Here is an 18,602-nt window from a genome sequence, read left to right on the forward strand (position 1 = left end):
TCTTCATCATTCGTATGGGTGTATATTGTTTTGTCTTTGTTCGTTATTGCAGCTGCACGGGGAGTCCTTAAGGTTGGTCATTAAAAACATTGGAAGTGCGTGGCTCTCAGATGTCCTGCTGGATACTGAAGGGCTTATTAGGGTGTTGTCCCTTAGAAGCTTGATTTTGTGAACAGAGGTTATCTACAAAGGTACTCGATGCCTCCGAGGCGGGTTATGGCTGGGGGTAAGAAAAGTGGTGTGGGCAGAATGCCGAGAAATTGTTGGTGGCTTCAAGGACTTAAAAAGATGTTATGACCCTAATAGGGGTGTGTTTTTTGATTGTTGTGGTTTAACCCCTTAACCCCTCCCCGCCACAGCCCTTTTTCAGATTTTCATTTTAGTTTTTTCCTCCCCACCTTCCAAAAGCCATAACTTTTTTATTTTTCCGTCAATATAGTCCAATGAGGGCTTGATTTTGCTGGACGAGTTGTAGTTCTTCATAGCACCATTTATTGTGCCATATAATGTACTAGGAAACGGAAAAAAAAATATTTGTGGGGTAGAAAATGAAAAAAAAACAGCTATTCCTCCATAGTTTTTTGCACGTCGTTTTTACGGAATTCACTGTGCAATTAAAACAACATGTTAACTTTATTCTGTGGGTCAATACAATTACGGCGATACCAAATATATATAGTTTTTTCTATATTTGACTACTTTTACAAGTAAAAACCTAAGTGTAAAAATTTAAATTTATTTTATGTCGCCAAATTCCAAGAGCCATAACTTTTTTTTATTTTTCCGTCGATTAAGTGGTATGTGAGCTTATTGTTTGCGGGATAAGCTGTAGTTTTTAATGATACCATTTTGGGGTACATGCAACGTTTTGATCACTTTATATTTAATTTTTTGTTGGAGATGAGGTGACCAAAAATTTTTTTTACGGTGTTCACTATGCGGGTTAAATAATGATACATTGCAATAGTTCAGACTTTTACGGACACGGCGATACCAATTATGTTTATTTATTTATTTTACTATGCTATAGGGGGAAACTGGGAAAAGGTTTTTTTTTTACTTTTAATTTTTTATGTTTTTTTTTACATTAAAAAAAACGTTATTTTACTTTTTTTATTAGCCCGTCCCTGCGATTGTGATTGCGCTTTGAGCTGTTAGAGGAGGTCGACCCCGTCTTTCTAACGATTTAAATGCTGCGGTCGCTATTGACGGCGGCATTTAACGAGTTAAACGAGCGGGATCGCGCTCGAGCGCGATCCCACCTGTTACTCTGAAGTGTCGGCTGTAACATACAGCCGACACCGGCATCGTATGGAGCGGGTTCACTCCGTGAGCCGGTTCCATACTTCCCCTATCTGACTTTGGCATATGGATACGTCAAATGTCGGGAAGGGGTTAATGCATCTTCACGTAAGTCCATGTCAAGGTGAAGGGGGAGAAATAATGAACGCGCTCCATACGCTGCAGGTGTCAGCTGTGTATTACAGCTGACACCCGGCACTAAGGGCCAGGAACAGCAATCACGCTGTTCCTGGCCGCTTAACCCCTCAAATGCTGCGGTCAATTGGGGTGGGGTGGTCGTGGGGTGCCGATGTTTGTAATGGCAGCCCAGGGGTCTAATGAAGGCCCCCAGGACTGCATTCACTCTGCCTCTGTTAAGCCCTGCCTGTGGCTTAACAGAAGCTGGTAAAAATGGCTATATACTGCAATACATTAGTACTGCAGTGTATTGTACCAGTGATCCATCGATCGCTGGTCCAAGTCCCCTAGGAGGACTAATAGATTGTGTAAAAAAAAAGTTAAATAAAGTTTACAATTAAAAGTTTAAAAAAAAAAACTTTTCCAATTTTTCCTGAACTATTACAATATAGCATTATTTAATGCGCATGGTGAATGCCGTAAAAAGAAAAAAATATAAAACGCCAGAATTGCTGTTTTTTGGTCAACTTTGCGGTGAAAAAAAAATGTAATAAAAAGTGAACAAAAAGTCGTATGTACTAAAATATGGTACCAATAAAAAACACAGCTTGTGCCGCAAAAAATAAGCCCTCACACCGTTCAATCGACAAAAAAAGAAAAAAGTTATGGCTTTCAGAATATGGCAAAAAAACATTTCTTTTCTAATATCAAATAGATTTTTCTTTGTAAAAGGAGTAAAACATAAAAAAAAACTATATACATCTGGTATCGCCGTAATCGTATTGAACAACAGATAAATTTATCAGTTTTACCGCATGGCGAAAGACGTAAAAAAGAAACCTAAAAGAATATGGAGGAATCACAGTTTTTTTAAATTCCACCTAACATAGATTTTTTTTTTCAGTTTCCCAGTACATTATATGGTACCGATAGAAACTACAACTCCTCCCGCATTAAACAAGCCTTCACACCACTCCATTGATGGAAAAATAAAAATGTTATGGCTCATAGAAGGCAAGGAGTTTAAAACGAAAATGATAAAAAAAAAAATGGCTTGGACTGTAAAGAGTTACTTCCATTGTTGGAATTACATGTTATTCATGTTTTTGGTAAATTATTTTGGATATGTTTATCTAATAACGGCTGTTGTGGCCATTTAATCCAAAACCTGGTCTTGTAGTGTTTCTTCAAGTGGGTCACAGAAGCTCATCATAGATTAAGGGCATGGCACGGCCATACGTGGCGGAATTGCTGTGGAATTCCACTGCGGACAGTCCGCAGTGGAATTCTCCTGCGGCCGTTTTTTACAGTTGTTTCAATACATTTTTAGGGAAGGTAGTTCAGACGTTGCGGAAAACTCCGCTGCTGACATAGGCTGCGGTGCGGAATTTTCCCTCCGCAGCATGCACTGACAGTTGCGGAGAAGAAGCGGAATTTCACTGCGGATTTCAGTCTTTGCTATGCAAAAACTGAAATCTTGTCCACACAAGTATGTTTAAATCTGCTGACATCATAGGAAGTAGAAAGACCACTGGACGAAAAGAGGTAAGAGGCAAAATGTTTTAGAAAGGCCCACTTAAAGGCTGCACATGGACAATTGTTTATCCATTTGCTGGACTCATTCATGATCCGTGGACATGATTCAATTTAGCAACAGAATTCTATGCGGAAATTCCGCAGCATTTACAGTAGCAGCAAAGTGGAAGAGATTTGAACAAATCTCATGCACACTCTGCGGAAAAGACCTGCATCTAAAATGTTCATAAATTGTCCTGTGATGCGTTTTTTAATTCTGCAGCATGCCATTTTATGCTCAGATTCCTTGCTCTTTTGTTGCGGGTTTTCCCCACTAAATTTAATGAGGACGTAAAACCCACATCACGTAGCAAGTATTGCGACTATTGTGGCAGAAACACAGCAATTCGTGCAGAAATCGCAAATCAGGAAATAAAACTTTTTGGGGTTTAAAATGAAATCTGCACCACAATTGGTTGCGTTTTTTTGGGGGGTGGAATTTCCTGCGTGTTCTAGGTCTGAATATGCTGTGTACTTTTACGCAGCGTATCCGATCTGTGGGAAGCCAGCCTTAGGGCATGGCCAGACGTGGCGGAATTGCTGTGGAATTCCGCTGCGGACAGTCCGCAGTGGAATTCTCCTGCGGCCGTTTTTTACAGTTATTTCAATACATTTTTAGGGAAGGTAGTTCAGACGTTGCGGAAAACTCCGCTGCTGACATAGGCTGCGGTGCGGAATTTTCCCTCCGCAGCATGCACTGACAGTTGCGGAGAAGAAGCGGAATTTCACTGCGGATTTCAGTCTTTGCTATGCAAAAACTGAAATCTTGTCCACACAAGTATGTTTAAATCTGCTGACATCATAGGAAGTAGAAAGACCACTGGACGAAAAGAGGTAAGAGGCAAAATGTTTTAGAAAGGCCCACTTAAAGGCTGCACATGGACAATTGTTTATCCATTTGCTGGACTCATTCATGATCCGTGGACATGATTCAATTTAGCAACAGAATTCTATGCGGAAATTCCGCAGCATTTACAGTAGCAGCAAAGTGGAAGAGATTTGAACAAATCTCATGCACACTCTGCGGAAAAGACCTGCATCTAAAATGTTCATAAATTGTCCTGTGATGCGTTTTTTAATTCTGCAGCATGCCATTTTATGCTCAGATTCCTTGCTCTTTTGTTGCGGGTTTTCCCCACTAAATTTAATGAGGACGTAAAACCCACATCACGTAGCAAGTATTGCGACTATTGTGGCAGAAACACAGCAATTCGTGCAGAAATCGCAAATCAGGAAATAAAACTTTTTGGGGTTTAAAATGAAATCTGCACCACAATTGGTTGCGTTTTTTTGGGGGGTGGAATTTCCTGCGTGTTCTAGGTCTGAATATGCTGTGTACTTTTACGCAGAGTATCCGATCTGTGGGAAGCCAGCCTTAGGGCATGGCCAGACGTGGCGGAATTGCTGTGGAATTCCGCTGCGGACAGTCCGCAGTGGAATTCTCCTGCGGCCGTTTTTTACAGTTATTTCAATACATTTTTAGGGAAGGTAGTTCAGACGTTGCGGAAAACTCAGCTGCGGATCATAGGCTGCGGTGCAGAATTTTCCCTCTGCAGCATGCACTGACAGTTGCGGAGAAGAAGCGGAATTTCACTGCGGATTTCAGCCTTTGCTATGCAAAAACTGAAATCTATGGCAAGTCCGCTGTCTTTTCGGCAACGTCTGAATTACCTGTCAAATATGCAAATGTTGGTGCAGATTCGTTGCGTAATTGCCCCAAATCTGCACCATTTGCAGCGGAAAAACGCTGCCACGTCTGGCTGTGCCCGTAGGGTGCAGTTGCACTTGGCATAAAAATATTTAGTGGTTTTTTAACTTTTAACCCCTTAAGGACACGGGCAATTTTGGCCTCGAGGACAGAGCAATTTTTTTTACATTTCCCTCTTTGCATCCCGACGCTCATAACGCTTTTATTTTTTGTACGACGTAGTTGTATGAGACTTTGTTTTTTGCGGGACGAGTTGTACTTTATGTACGTACCATTTTTTGGTACAAATACATTATCGTTTAATTTCTATACATTTTTAATTAGATTAAAATGCAGAAAAAAAGCAGTTGCGCAGCAGTTTTAATATTTTTTTTTTACACCATACACCGATCATCATAAATAATGTTATACATTTGTTGTACAGGTTGTTACGGTCGTGGCGATACCAAATATGTCTATATTATTTTATGTTTTGGGACTTATATTTTAAAAAGTTGATTTATTATAAAAAAAATGTGTGTTTCTGTGTATTTTATTTACTTTTTATTTATTTATTTACCATTATTTTTTTTTTACATTCATTTAACTTTTTTTTTTAATCCCATAAAGGTATTTATCATTTTTATTTTGTAACTATAATGTACTGGCATAGATCTATATGCCAGTACATTAGCCTGTTACTGATCGTACACAGGCAGTTGTTAGGGCATACCTCAGTATGCCCTAACAACAGGAAATATGTTCAGACAGCCTTGGGGTCCTTCACTGGACCCTGGGCTGTCTGGCCATATGAGTTGTGGGCTTTGATCGCGTCACAGTTATTTTCTGTGACGCGATCAATGTGCAGTCCCCTCTCTTTGAACGCCGCGATCAGCTTTCATCGCAGCGTTCAAAGGGTTAACAGCGGAGAGAAGATGTTTCTCTCCTCTCCGCTGTCAGAGCGGGGCCGTGGCTGTGTATTACAGCCGTTGCCCCGCTCTCGATCGCGCGCACAGACGCGCGCAGGGACGGCTGTCACACAGGACGAGTATGCTCGTCCTAATGCGCGAAGTGCTCGCCGCTCAGGACGAGCATACTCGTCCTGTGTCGGCAACCAGTTAATAGTTTCTTTTATATATTTGAACCTTGTATTAAACTTTTTTTTTTCTTTTATTTTAGTCTTACTATATTTTTATATTGCAGTGTATTGTCCATATTAGCGTTATCCTTTTAAGCCCTGCCGGAGTACTAAGATGGTAGACATAGATGCCATCATTAGGCCTCTGGCTGCCATAACAACCCGTCAGTGACAGAGTGGCCTCCTTTTGTCTAACCATTTAGACCGCAGCATCTAATTGTCACTGTACACGATGCGTATTCCGTGCGGATTTGCTGCGCGGATTTCCGTGCGGCGAAACCGCAGCGTAATACAGTACCAGCATAGTAAGTGAGATTCCACTAAATCTCATGTACACGTTGCAGTTTTTTTCTTCACGTAAATTGACCTGCGGTGCAGATTTTAAAATCCGCAGCATGTACATTTTTCTTGCATTTCCACTTGCGAATTGTATTTGCCTAGTGCTGAGGAAAATCACTCCAAAATCTGCAACATGAAAACGTGCCAAAAAGCACGATTAGGTGCGGTTTTTACCTGCAAATTTCCTGCGTATTATTGCGGTTTTGGTGCGTATGTTCCACAGCAAAATACGCAACGTATCAATGTAGACTAAGGGTGCAGTGACACGTGGGGCAGTGGCATAACTACCGCCGTAGCGGCTGCTACGGGGCCCGTGTCGCCCACCATGGACGGAGGCTTCGCTAGCAGCCGCTATGGCTGCTACAGTGCGACGCCACTTAACACTACGGCAGAGCAGGGAGGTATCTTCCCGCTCTGCCATTAAACAAAAGACATGTATCCCCTATCCACAGGATAGGGGATACATGTGTGATCGCTGGCATTGATAGGGAGAACAGGGGACCGAAAGTCCCCTGAAGTTCTCCATCACAAACCTTGGACTTCCGGGGTCTTTGTCGGCAGCTCCGTAGAAATGAATGGAGCGCCGGTCGCGCTTGTGCGCATGCGTGACCAGCGCTCCTTTCATTTTTATTGAGCTGGGCAGACGCCGGAAGTCATAGGTTAGTCATGGAGAACTTCAGGGGACTTTCAGTCCCCCGTTCTCCCTATCGCTGCCAGCGATCATACATGTATCCCCTATCCTGTGGATAGGGGATACATGTCTTTTGTAGGACACACTGTAGGTCGCATTTTTTTGGGAGGGGGGACGCTGTATGGCGTTCCCTACAGGGGGGGCTGAACGGCGTTCCCTACAGGGGGGGCTGTATGGCGTTCCCTACAGGGGGGCTGTATGGCGGTCCCTACAGGGGGGGGGGCTGTATGGCGTTCTCTACAGGGGGGGCTGATTGGCATTCTCTACAGGGGGGTGCTGTATGGCGTTCTCTACAGGGGGGGCTGTATGGCGTTCTCTACAGGGGGGGCTGTATGGCGTTAGCGCCATACAGCCCCCTCTGTAGATAACGCCATACAGCCCCCACTGTAGAGAACGCCATACAGAGTCTCCCCTGTAGATAACGCCATACAGCCCCCTCTGTAGATATCTACAAAGGGGGCTGTATGGCGTTATCTACAGGGGGGCTGTATGGCGTTCCCTACAGGGTGGGCTGTATGATGTTCCCTACAGGGGGTGGGGCTGTATGGCATTCCCTACAGGGGGGGCTGTATGGCGTTCCCTACAGGGGGGCTGTATGGCGTTATCTACAGGGGGGCTGTATGGCGTTATCTACAGGGGGGCTGTATGGCGTTATCTACAGGGGGGACTGTAAAAAAGGCATTATCTACAAGGGGGGGTTGTGTGACACCCAGGGGAGGGGGGGCCCCAGTCAAAAGTTTGCTATGGGGCCCAGTCTTTCCTAGTTACGCCCCTGACGTGGGGGATTTTGTTTCAGACATTTCTGTGACTGAAAATCAGTTCCATTGATCTGAATTAGGGTATGTGCACACGTAGTGTTTTCAGGCGTATTTCTGGGTGTTTATGCTTCAAAAAACGCCTGAAAAATCGGAAGCAGAATGCCTACAAACATCTGGCCATTGATTTCAATGGGAAATACGGCGTTCTTTTTCGACGGGGCGTTTTTTTTACACCTCATTTTCCAAAAACGGCATGTAAAAAGACGCCCGTGAAAAAGAAGTGCATGTCACTTCTTGGGACGTTTTTGGAGCCGTTTTTCATTGACTCTATGGAAAAACAGCTCCAAAAACAGCTGTAAAAAAAGCAGCGAAAATCGTGAGTGGCTTAAAAAACTTCTGAAAATCAGGAGCTGTTTTCCCTTGAAAACAGCTCCGTATTTTCAGAAGTTTTTGGGTTTGCGTGTGAACATACCCTTAGGTTGTTTCTGCAAGTTCCATTTAAATAAATGCATCTGATTTTCACTTGCAGTAAAATCTGTTACGTGTGACTGCAACCTAAGGCTGGATTCCCATGGGTAGGATATACGCTGTGTAACGGTCGGTGGTGCAGAGTTTTGGCCAGAGTACTTACTCCCAGACGTTTGCTGCCACTTTGCCGCTTCTGTAAATGCTGCGGAAATTCTGCACTGAATTACATTGCTTAAACAGTTTTGACTGGAGTTATGGCCAATCCCAGCCGTTATAGCAGGGTGTGAGCCTGCTCCATACTTACCTCGAGTTCCACTGTACATGTACCGCCGATGTCGGGAAGGGGTTAAAAGGTCTGCTTCATACAATCCATTTTCAATGAACAGGTCCCCCGTGAATAGTGATACCTGGGTATGTCCTTGATGGTAAAGTATTACTGAGTGCCTATTAGTGTACTACACAGACAGCAATAGTCCGCCAGGGAAATGGGTTATCCAAAGTGGCCAGCCACTTCAGATAAATATCAATACCAAGTTAAACTACATATATATATATATATATATATATATATATATATATATATATATATATATATATATATATATATATATATATGTATATATATATATATATATATATATATATATATATATATTTACATGTAGGAAGTAGCTTGATAAATATTTCATTTATACAGTCTAGACGAGAATAAAAAAAAACATGACATGGATGTTGGATGAGTCCACGTGGTCAATACCATTATATGTATGTTTGTTTGTTTTTTATTTACTATGTATTTACCTCTTCAAAAATTCAGACTTCAATGTTCTGCGCTTTTCCGTGGTGAAACACACATGTCCTGCAATTGCTTGTTGACCCATTTTAACCTTCTTTCAGTATCATCTTTAAAGTGTAACTGTCCTTGACAATGAAAGAGACCTATTTATTGTCTGGTTCTTTTTGGCAATCTTTAACATGGTGTTAAATGGCGTTCACATGGGGGAGTTGACTGGAGGCAGGAAACAAAGTAGTGTGTTGTTTTGAGTGACTTTGCTTGAGTTTCCCTTTTGATTGAGAGAATGATGCACTTCTATAGAAGATGACAGACATTTTGACAGGTGCAATAAGCTTTGAACTGTCTTGTCGTATAGTGCTTTTGTTTTGAATTTTCCCAGCAGAGTCGCACATCTCTTTGGGACGCTGCTGCGCATAATGTTTGCTTTTCATTAAGTTTTGGTAAGACCCTCCTTCTCGCTTCTCCTACTCACATGAGAATGAAAACTGACAAAGGAATAATTGTGGTTCATATTTTATTCTTAATACTATGAGACGTTCTATAATTATATCTACTACTTGGAGATCTATCCAAATATTCCAAACTTGCTTACTCTTTACTGTCTGTTAAAATGAAAATGTGAATTAATGATGTCTGGTTGAATGAAGAAGCAGTGCAAGATTATATCTGTCTGAATGTCAATGTCAGAGTGGTGCATGTCAGGCTGATAATGGGCATATCACCTCCATGCATGACAGAAATTAGCGATCAAGGAGGATGGATGATGAGGGTTGTACCCAATACTCCAGGCAAAACTTAACTCTGAGTTTTACCTCAAAGTCTTCATTAAAGAGTTTAGGAAATCCATTCTAAAATGTCCTAGTAGGAAAGTTACAAAGGTGGAGGGGGGTGGGCATATTCAGCCAGGGTGAAGGCATTTCTGTTCAATGCATGGACATAGACTATTGTTTTAGAAAATGTGTAATGCTTCCTTTCTCCTGTGGTAATATGCAATTCGAGAAAAACGGGAATAAGTACGGCGCTGCTACTCAATGATGATACAAGTGCTGTAAATTGATGACGTTTATTGATCAAGGCTATGCGTTTCATATGGCCTGAGGAAGATGCCGGTGCGGCATTGAAGCGCGTAGCCTTGATCAATAAACTTCATCAATTTACAGCACTTGTATCATCATTGAGTAGCAGCGCCGTACTTATTCCCGTTTTTCTCGAATTGCATATTGCCTTTATTGCGGTGGCCAATAGGCCTGACCGGCTGGGATTTCGGCAGCAGCACTCACTTCTATCCACCTGTTCAACGTGATTGATCTACGGTCCTGTGGTAAGCATTCAATTGTCATACACTGACTGCTACTTCTGGGCTTACTCACACCATGTGGCGCCGTGTTTTTTCCTTGTATTTCTTTTCTCCTGTGGTGGCACTGCAGAGGAATTTAAGCCTTTCTGCTGGGTTCCCCCACAGTTTACAGCAGATTACTAGGGGGCCAAGCAACAGGACACCCTCTGACAAACTTATTAAAATGAGAGATTGTACGAAGCGGATAACCCCTTCAACTATCATATCACAGATGAATTGAAACACTGGAATGCTGCCAATTGTTTTTTTGTTTTTTTTTTGGGGGGGGGGGGCTTTTTTGTAACCCCTTTTTTCCTCTTTCCACTCTCCGAGTTCCAATAGTCATAACATTTTGGAGTGGTGTGAGGACTTGTTTTTTTGCGGGAGGAGTTGTTTCTGTTGGCACCATTTAATGTACCATATAATGTACTGGGAAACTGAAAAACAATTATTTGTGGTGTGGAATTGGAAAAAACTGCAATACCTCCTTTGTTTTTTGGGTTTCTTTTTTACGGCTTTCTTCTTGCAGGAAAAAAGACAACTTTACGCTATTCTCTTGGTCAATATGATTACAGCGATACAAAATTTATATACCGTATTTTTCGGACTATAAGACGCACACAGGTTTTAGACAACAGAAAATAGGGAAAAAATTATTTGTTCTGTTTCACCACATTCTGAGAGACAAACTTTTTTATATTTTTTTCATCGATTGAGCGGTGTAAGGGCTTATTTATTGCGGGACGAGCTGTAGTTTAATTCGCACCATTTTTTGGTACATACGATTTTTTTTATCACTTTTTTTTATTTCATTTTTTGTAAGCGCTAAGGTGCCAAAAAAACGATTCTGATGTTTTACTTTTTTTTTTACGCCATTCACCGTGCGAGTTAAATAAGGGTATATTGTACTAGATCGGACTTTTACGGATGCAGCTATACCAAATTCTTTTATTTTTTACATTGTGCTTGGGGAAAAATGGGAAAAGTTTTTTTTTAATGAACTTTTAATATTTTTTTTACACTCTTGAAAATTTCCTTAAGGTTTTGGGGTTTTTTCTACACATTTTATTAGTTCCCTAGGGGACTTGATTCCGCAGCCACTTGGTTACATGCGGAATGAAACTCGCTGAGCTACGCGGTTTCCGTAACTGCCATAGCAGTGAATAAAAGTTACAGAAGCAGCGTAGCTTTATGCTGTAATGAAGCGGTGAGCCCTTGACTGCGGACTATAAAACGCAGGAACTTTTTAGCAAGATTTATTCTTGCTAAAAACTGCGTCTTATAGTCCGAAAGACACGGTAGTTTTTTTAATGTTTCACTACTTTTACAAAGAGAAAATTAGTTGTGAAAAAAAAAAATGCGTGTCGCCATATTCTGCAAGCCAGAATTTTACTTTATTTCTTCGTCAATTGGCTTATTTTTTGCAAGACAAGCTGTAGTTTTTATCGGTACCATTTTTTGGTACATACGACTTTTTGATCACTTTTTATTACATTTTTAGTGCTAAGGTGATCAAACAACAGCGATTCTGGTGTTTTAATTTCTTTTTTCGATGGCGTTCACCGTATGGCTTAAATAATGTTATATTGTAACAGCTCGGACATTTACGGACGCAGCAATACCAATTTCATTAATGTTTTTAATTTTTACATTACTTTAGAGGAAAAATGGAAAAAGGTTTTTTGTTATCTTTTTAATATTTTTATTTTTTTTGTACACCACTGAAAACTTTATTTAACTATTTTTTGTACGTTTTATCGGTCCCTCCAGGCGATTTGAACCAGCGATCATCAGATTGCTGGTACAATACACTGCAATACAAATGTATTGCAGTATAATGTCATTTTTACAGCAGCAAGGCTTAACAGAGGCAGAAAAAAGGCAGACCTAGGGGCAGCCATTAGGCCCCCGGGCTGTCATAACAGCCATCAGCAACCAGCAATCACGTCACGGGGGGGCCATGATGGGCTGTTGGATGGGGCCACCCCCCGTCTTTCTAACATCTTAGATGCCGTGGTCACTATTGACCGCGGTGCCTAAATAGTTAAACAGCCAGGATCAGAGTGTGAGGTGTCAATTGTAATACACAGCTGACACCTGCAGCATATGGAGCGGGCTGTGCGCGTGAGCCCCGCTCCATATTTCAACCCTCGCACCATGATGTATAATTTCGTCATGGGACATTAAGGGGTTAAATTAGGGCAAAGTGTTGTTTATTTTCAGAGGCTGTGGTCAAACAATTTTTGCTATGTTCTATGGATCCGATCATTATCAGACGTTCTTAAAAATGTCAACCCGATTACTAATGTAAGTAGGAAGAAGGAAAAGGCTGGCACTGTTGAACCGGTATTAAAAAAGATATGTGTAATGATGGGGGTAGTGAAACAGACAAGTGAGCCCTAATCTACCCGCCACTCAGTCCCTGCCTACTTGCAACGACCCGCCCTAGGCGACGGGGTACAACTGGGCGAAGGTCCCTACGCTCAGTAAGTGCACGACAGACAAACAGACAAGGGTACACAAAGCTAAGGGAAATGGGGCAGTTGCCCACGGCAACACCGTGAGCAACAAGAGTGGTGAACAAGCCGAGTCAAACCAGGAGTGTACGAGGTACCAAACGCAGAGCAGGAGAGTAGTCAGTAAGCCAGGGTCAGTATGAAGCAGGGTCAAATAGTTCAGAAGCTGCAGCAGGGCCAGGAAACCAAATGAGAAGAATCACAAGCATGGAGGAACAGGAAAGGCAGGTATAAATAGACAGAGGGCGGGAGCTAGCTCCGTCTGGCCAGGCTGTGATAGGCTCTCCCACTCCTAAGCCTGCCATCCTGAGTGGTTGAAGATGGAGTCAGTCTCACAGACATAGAAGCAGGTGCAGACTGATTACCTATGGGCATTGACACAGAAGCTGTGCCTGGCAGATCCTTTACAGTATCCCCCCTTTTATGAGGGGCCACCGGACCCTTTCTAGGTGGACCTGGTTTATTGGGGAAACGAAGGTGGAACCTCCTGACCAATACCCCAGCGTGAACATCCCGGGCGGGTACCCAAGTTCTCTCCTCAGGCCCGTATCCTCTCCAATGGACAAGGTACTGGAGGGAGCCTTGGACCATCTTGCTGTCCACAATCTTGGCCACCTCGAATTCCACCCCCTCAGGGGTGAGAACGGGGACAGGAGGTTTCCTCGAGGGAGCCAAGGACGGGGAGCAGCGTTTAAGGAGGGAGGCATGAAACACGTCGTGTACTCGAAAAGATGGGGGCAACTCCAGTCGGAAGGAGACAGGATTGAGGACTTCAATGACCTTGTACGGCCCTATAAACCGGGGTGCAAACTTCTTGGACGGGACCTTAAGGCGCAAGTTCTTAGGCGATAGCCACACCAGATCCCCGACCATAAACAAGGGGTTAGCAGAACGTCTTCTATCTGCCTGAGTTTTTTGTATGCTCTGGGACGCCTGTAGGTTCTTCTGAACCTGGGCCCAGACTGTGCACAGTTCCCGATGAACGACCTCTACCTCGGGATTGTTGGAACTACCAGGTGAAACGGAGGAGAACCGTGGATTAAACCCAAAATTACAGAAAAAGGGGGAGACCCCTGACGAGTTACTGACCCGGTTATTAAGGGAAAATTTGGCGAGGGGAATGAATGAGACCCAATCATATTGATAGTCAGAGATAAAACACCTTAAATATTGTTCTAGAGACTGATTAGTCCTCTCAGTTTGGCCATTAGTTTCAGGATGGAAGGCAGAGGAGAAGGACAGATCAATCTCCAACTTTTTACAGAAGGCTCTCCAAAACAATGAAACAAATTGTACCCCTCTGTCCGAAACAATATTGACAGGGACCCCATGGAGACACACAATGTGTTTGACAAACAAGGTAGCTAACGTCTTAGCATTGGGTAGTTTCTTGAGGGGCACAAAGTGGCACATCTTACTGAAGCGGTCTACTACAACCCACACCACCGACTTGCCTTGAGATGGAGGCAAATCGGTGATAAAATCCATGAAGATATGGGTCCAAGGTCTCTGGGAAATGGGCAAAGAACGTAGTAAGCCCGCTGGTCGGGACCTGGGAGTCTTGGACCTAGCACAAACCTCACAAGCGGCGACGTAGGCCTTAACGTCTTTAGGCAACCCAGGCCACCAATAGTTTCTGGCAATGAGGTGCTTGGTACCCAGGATGCCTGGATGACCAGATAGTGCGGAGTCATGATTTTCCCTAAGTACCCTTAGCCAGAATTGCAGGGGAACAAACAGCTTGCTCTCAGGAAGGTTCCCGGGAGCTGAACCTTGATCAGCCGCAATTTCAGAGACTAAATCAGAATCAATAGAGGAAATGATTATACCTGGAGGCAAAATACAAGCAGGATCTTCCTCCGAAGGAGGGCTGGCCATGAAGCGACGCGACAGTGCATCAGCCTTAATAGTTTTAGACCCAGCCCTATAGGTAACCAAAAAGTTGAATCTGGTAAAAAATAACGCCCATCAGGCTTGTCTCGGGTTTAGCCTCCGGGCAGATTCTAGGAAAACCAGATTCTTGTGGTCGGTAAGGACCGTTACCTGGTGCCTAGCCCCCTCCAGGAAGTGGCGCCACTCTTCAAATGCCCATTTAATGGCTAAGAGTTCGCGGTTGCCAATATCATAGTTACTCTCAGTGGGCGAAAACTTCCTGGAGAAGTAGGCACAGGGACGGAGATGGGTGAGGGACCTGGTACCCTGGGACAAGACAGCCCCCACTCCCACCTCGGACGCGTCAACCTCCACGATAAATGGCTCCATTTGGTTGGGCTGAACCAGCACCGGGGCCAAGATAAAGCACTTCTTAAGGACCTCAAAAGCCTGGACAGCCTCTGGAGGCCAGTGGAGGAGATCAGCACCTTTGCGAGTGAAGTCCGTAAGAGGCTTAGCGATGACCGAGAAGTTATCAATAAATCTCCTGTAATAATTAGCGAACCCCAAGAAACACTGTAACGCCTTCAGGGAGGCAGGTTGGACCCATTCCGCCACAGCCTGGACCTTGGCGGGGTCCATGCGGAATTCATGAGGAGTGAGGATTTGACCCAAAAATGGTATCTCTTGCACCCCAAACACACATTTTTCGGTCTTCGCAAACAGTTTGTTTTCCCGAAGGACCTGGAGCACCTTCCTGACATGCTCAATGTGGGAGGACCAGTCCTTGGAAAACACAAGTATGTCATCAAGGTACACTACAAGAAATACCCCCAGGTAATCTCTTAAAATCTCATTTATGAAATTCTGGAAGACCGCGGGAGCATTACACAACCCAAAGGGCATGACAAGGTATTCGAAATGACATTCGGGCATGTTAAACGCAGTCTTCCACTCATCCCCCTCTTTGATGCGGATAAGGTTATACGCCCCCCGTAGATCAAACTTAGAGAACCATTGGGCCCCCTGAACCTGATTACAGAGATCAGGAATCAAAGGAAGGGGATACTGGTTCCTTACAGTGACCTTATTCAAGTTACGGTAGTCAATGCATGGCCTAAGACCACCATCCTTCTTCCCTACGAAGAAGAAGCCAGCACCTACCGGAGAAGTAGAGGGGCGAATGTAACCCTTGGCCAGGCATTCCTGGATATACTCTGTCATGGATTCACGTTCGGGACAAGAGAGATTAAATATCCTACCCTTAGGGAGCTTAGGTCCCGGTACCAAATCGGTAGCGCAATCGTATTCTCTATGAGGAGGTAACACTTCAGAGGCCTCCTTAGAGAAAACATCAGCGAAGTCCTGAACAAACTCAGGTAGCGTGTTCACCTCCTCAGGGGGAGAAATAGAATTAACAGAAAAACATGACGTCAAGCATTCATTACCCCATTTGGTAAGCTCCCCAGTATTCCAGTCAAACGTGGGATTACGCAACTGCAACCAGGGAAGGCCTAAAACCAAATCGGACGATAATCCCTGCATCAACAGTACAGAGCACTGCTCCAAATGCATGGAGCCAACAAGGAGTTCAAAAACAGGGGTATGCTGTGTAAAATAACCATTAGCAAGAGGAGTGGAGTCGATACCCACTACCGGGACAGGTTTAAGCAAATCAATCAAAGGCATAGCTAGAGACATAGCAAATTCCACAGACATGATATTAGCAGAAGACCCTGAATCCACGAAGGCACTGCCGGTAGCAGACCTACCACCAAAAGAGACCTGAAAGGGAAGCAAGATGTTATTACGTTTCATATTTACGGGAAATACCTGTGCGCCCAAGTGACCTCCCCGATGATCACTTAGGCGCGGAAGTTTTCCCGCTGCTTATTCTTACGCCTAGGACAGGTGTTCACTTGATGCTTGTCATCCCCACAATAGAAGCAGAGACCATTCTTCCTGCGGAACTCTCTACGTTGTCGGGGGGACACGGAGGCCCCGAGTTGCATAGGTACCTCCGAGTCTTCCGTGGAAGAGCGAAGCAACTGGACCTCGGGAGGCATCATGGGGGAGTCAGAGGGGAAAACACAAAAACGTTCAAGTTGTCGTTCCCTGAGACGTCGGTCAAGTCGTACCGCTAAAGCCATAACCTGGTCTAGGGAGTCAGAAGAGGGATAGCTAACTAGCAGGTCTTTCAGGGCGTTCGACAGACTCAACCTAAACTGGCAACTTAAGGCAGGGTCATTCCACCGAGAAGCTACGCACCACTTCCTAAAGTCAGAACAATACTCCTCAACAGGTCTCTTACCCTGAGGTAAGGTCACCAGCTGACTCTCGGCAAATGCAGTCCTGTCAGTCTCGTCATAAATGAGTCCGAGAGCAGAAAAGAAAAGATCAACGGAGGAAAGTTTAGGGGCGTCAGGAGCCAAGGAGAAGGCCCATTCTTGGGGCCCTTCCTGGAGCCGGGACATAATTATACCCACCCACTGGCTCTCAGAACCTGAGGAGTGAGGCTTTAAGCGAAAATAGAGCCTACAACTCTCCCGAAAGGAGAGAAAAGTCTTCCGGTCCCCTGAGAACCGGTCAGGCAACTTGAGGTGGGGTTCAAGAGGTGAGGTGAGGGGCACTACCATGGTAGCGTCAGGCTGGTTGACCCTCTGAGCCAGGGCCTGGACCTGTAGGGAGAGACCCTGCATTTGCTGAGCCAGGGTCTCAAGGGGGTCCATAGTAGTGTGAGGGACCAGGGTAGACTAGGTATATGGGCTTGTGATTATGTAATGATGGGGGTAGGGAAACAGACAAGTGAGCCCTAATCTACCCGCCACTCAGTCCCTGCCTACTTGCAACGACCCGCCCTAGGCGACGGGGTACAACTGGGCGACGGTCCCTATGCTCAGTAAGTGCACGACAGACAAACAGACAAGGGTACACAAAGCTAAGGGAAATGGGGCAGTTGCCCACGGCAACACCGTGAGCAACAAGAGTGGTGAACGAGTCGAGTCAAACCAGGAGTGTACGAGGTACCAAACGCAGAGCAGGAGAGTAGTGAACAAGCCGAGTCAAACCAGGAGTGTACGAGGTACCAAACGCAGAGCAGGAGAGTAGTCAGTAAGCCAGGGTCAGTATGAAGCAGGGTCAAATAGTTCAGAAGCTGCAGCAGGGCCAGGAAACCAAACGAGAAGAATCACAAGCAAGGAGGAACAGGAAAGGCAGGTATAAATAGACAGAGGGCGGGAGCTAGCTCCATTGGCCAGGCTGTGATAGGCTCTCCCACTCCTAAGCCTGCCATCCTGAGTGGTGGAAGATGGAGTCAGTCTCACAGACATAGAAGCAGGTGCAGACTGATTACCTATGGGCGTTGACACAGAAGCTGTGCCTGGCAGATCCTTTACAATAGGAGTATATCAGATGGCTTTTTTCCTTTATGGATTATTGCAGACAAGTTGCCCCGGAGTTGCTCATCGAATGGTATAGCACAACCAACTTGATATAAACATATAGAAATATTGAGGCACTCACCGGACTTGCAACACGATTACTTTATTCAAAAAGAGATCTAGGTCAGGATGTGGAATAGCCTACGGCCGTTTCACATGCGTACACGCTTTCTCAAGGCCCTGGCGTCACTTCCTTCATCTGCCTTTTTATTCACAAATCAGTGCGAGTCATTACATAACAGAATGATAATACAAAAAGACATTAGTGATACATTAGTGAAAATACCTTTGTGATACATGCACCATAAATATATCAAATTAAAAAGACATTACATTGATATTTATTTGTATTAATTACAATATTTAAAAACAACAAGGTTTATGTTATAAAGGAGCTTAGGTCGTTTCGGTCATTGAGACCGAGAGGTCCTAGCGCCCCTGTCTGTGAAATTATCTCCGCCTCTTTTTGCAATAGAGTTTTGTGTCTATCTCCTCCCGACATTAACGGCCCAATGTGAACAATGCCCACAAATCGCATGCATCGTGCGTTATTTTCGTGTTTTTCTT

The sequence above is a fragment of the Rhinoderma darwinii genome, chromosome 3 (assembly GCF_050947455.1).
Source record: "Rhinoderma darwinii isolate aRhiDar2 chromosome 3, aRhiDar2.hap1, whole genome shotgun sequence".
NCBI lineage: Eukaryota > Metazoa > Chordata > Amphibia > Anura > Rhinodermatidae > Rhinoderma > Rhinoderma darwinii.